This window comes from Capsicum annuum, unplaced genomic scaffold, assembly GCF_002878395.1.
Source record: "Capsicum annuum cultivar UCD-10X-F1 unplaced genomic scaffold, UCD10Xv1.1 ctg75429, whole genome shotgun sequence".
Taxonomy (NCBI): domain Eukaryota; kingdom Viridiplantae; phylum Streptophyta; class Magnoliopsida; order Solanales; family Solanaceae; genus Capsicum; species Capsicum annuum.
Window position 1 is genome coordinate 1 of NW_025885633.1, and position 2,656 is coordinate 2,656.

At 32.0% G+C, this 2,656-nt stretch overlaps 1 long non-coding RNA gene across 1 annotated transcript; it reads left to right on the forward strand.

Annotated features, from left to right (window-relative positions):
* The first annotated feature begins 16 nt into the window (after positions 1-16).
* On the forward strand, positions 17-1,497 carry LOC124894569. Its single transcript, XR_007051258.1, has 2 exons — positions 17-333; positions 1,148-1,497. It is a non-coding gene; the product is annotated as an uncharacterized LOC124894569 (long non-coding RNA).
* Positions 1,498-2,656: the final 1,159 nt, after the last annotated feature.

A 2,656-nucleotide genomic window follows, 5' to 3' on the forward strand; every position in this document is an offset into this window, starting at 1 on the left:
AAGTGAGAAGAACCAAAACTTTGAAAAATGACTTGAAACGATCGTTTTTTTATACACCTTCCAAACAATTTGTTTGGAAATTATATAAACTCTACTTTTCTTCTATTTCTTTATAATAAAGTAACTAAGCTCTTACATATATATATTAGACTTTGCTGATTCTTTCATTGTTATTGGTTTGCGGTCCTGCGATGGTCCCAAGCTCGAGCTCCAAAATTGAATGTGATGGTTTATAACAAAGATCTTTCTCAAATTTTCTTATTAGATCTGTCCTTGTGAACGCGAGAAGGAATTTCTCATCTACACCCATGAGATAAGAGGCTATTCTAGCAGGTTTTTGCAATTTATCATCCAACTTTTGCCTCTTTTCAATGCTTGGTGTCGCCAATTCTAATTATGCACATTACTGTATCCTTTTGGTTTAGTACTTGCATCTGGACAATTTCTTCATCTTGGCCTTTTGGCAAGTCCTCCCGTGGCTATAGTAAAGAAGAATTGTGCCACTATTAGCTTTCTCTTTCATGCATAGTTTCTCTTATCTTTGAGCCAATAAAAAGTTGTGATCATCCCAAATGAGTTACGGCTTAGGAGTGTATGCTGAATTTCACTAAAGTGCTAATTTCTTGGTTTGTGCTATAATATTTTTGTTTAGTTTCCTTTACTTTGAGCTATGAAAGGTAGCGGTCGTTTTACTTAAGTAATATGTGTAAATAGAATTTCATAAAAGGTTCTGGAGTAAAGCTAGCTCTTTCTATCATAACATCCGGTACTGAGATTGCTTTTACTCTAATTGTGCAACCAACAACTGCTAAATTTTTTTTTTGGTATCTTTTCTGAGGTACTGGTAAGATTTGCGTACACTTTGTCCTCCCAGATCTCACCTATGGAATTCTACTGGTATATTATTATTGTATCTTCTTACTGATATCTGAACTTCTTGTTAAAGTTTACATTTTGGCACATCTTCTTCTTCCGTTAACTGCCTTTGTACATGAATGTGAGAATTCCTGACCACAGTATTAACTTTAAGTTATCTGATTCCTGCACATTTTTAATGTTTCATGGATACACATATTTTCTTTCTGTTTTCTGTTTTCTGTTTTCGTCTATATTTTATGAACTAATTTAATAGGTTGATAAAATGCAGACAATGAGAATCTTTTACTCACATATCAATTGTACCATAATTGTGTATGGGATCTTTTGAGTCTATCAGCCCCAACAAGGACTGCGGAATCAATGTTGGGCTTCAAGAAGCGAAAGAGATGTTGAAACTCTTCACGAGACATACCTTTGCATCACTATATCTGTGAATGTGTCTTGTGGCATCTTTAGCAAGTATGTTAGTTTTGAATATTCCCTTTTTACCTGATCTATGTTGGCAGATTAGCTTTGGTTTGATAATGTTAGCCAAATATACATTTTTAAGCAAGATATACCCATTGACCAATGCAATATTTATGTTACTCTATACAATCTACTATTTGATCTTTTTCATGTGGTGATTTTCCGTTCTTTTATGTTCCTTACTACTATCCTTCTTGACCAAATAACTATGCAAAACTTCCAAACACTAATTATTGCTAAAATATAAATATTTGGCCCGTGCTCAAGCACTGGTCATGCCCATCTAGTATTTCTACAAACAAATATCAACTAATATGATTCAGTATTTATGATCTAGTGCCATGGCAGTTTAATAATAAATTAGGAAAAACAACTACTGTTAAATATAAGTGGCAGCTACATCGCATTACCATCTTAGTGAAGATTCTTAACTTCTATCTATCAACTTAGATCTTTCTCAGTTTAAAAATAAAAGAACAATTATACTGAGGAAAAGTAAATGAAAAACATCTCAATCCAAAAATTAAAAAATAATAGTAGTCTTTACAATGGTTAAATATTTGTATTTAGAAACTTTGGGTTTTAACAAAATTTAAAAACTTTCACTGTGACCATCTAGACACTTCAGTCAAGTTAACATCAATGTATTTCATGAACATCCGATTCTAGTAATCTCCCTTAATTTTTAAGAAAATGTAATTTCTGTGTTTCTCTCTTTATCTATAGCTAGTGATAATGGTTGTGCTTAGCGCGGTTAAAAATAACATTAATAAATTTATATTACTCATAGATACTGGGGCAATTTAGCTAAAAGTGGCAAAAGAGTTTTAAAATAACATTAGTAAATTTATATTACTCATAGATACTGGGGCAATTTAGCTAAAAGTGGCAAAAGAGTTTTGAATTAACATAAATTTATATTACTCATAGATACTGGGGCAATTTAGCTAAAAGTGACAAAAGAGTTTTGAAATGAGGTGTAGGTGACTCAAGTTTTAAAAATTGAGTGTAGGTGATAATTACTTTATTAGTGATTAAGAAAGTTGGGAAAGTTTGAGAATAACCCACAAGTTTTTTAATTTACACTTTGATCTAAGTAAAACCTAATATAACTAGAAACGAGGGGGGCACATTTTCTCTCTCTTCTCATTATTTGTTGTTTTTTCTCTCTTCGACATTTTTGTTGTTCATTGTTGCTGCTGCTTTATTCATCATCTTGTGCTTCATTATCATCATCTTCTTCTTGTTTACCATTATTATTGTTGTTACCGCTACTGCTGTTACTTGACTAATTTTTTAGGTCAAATTT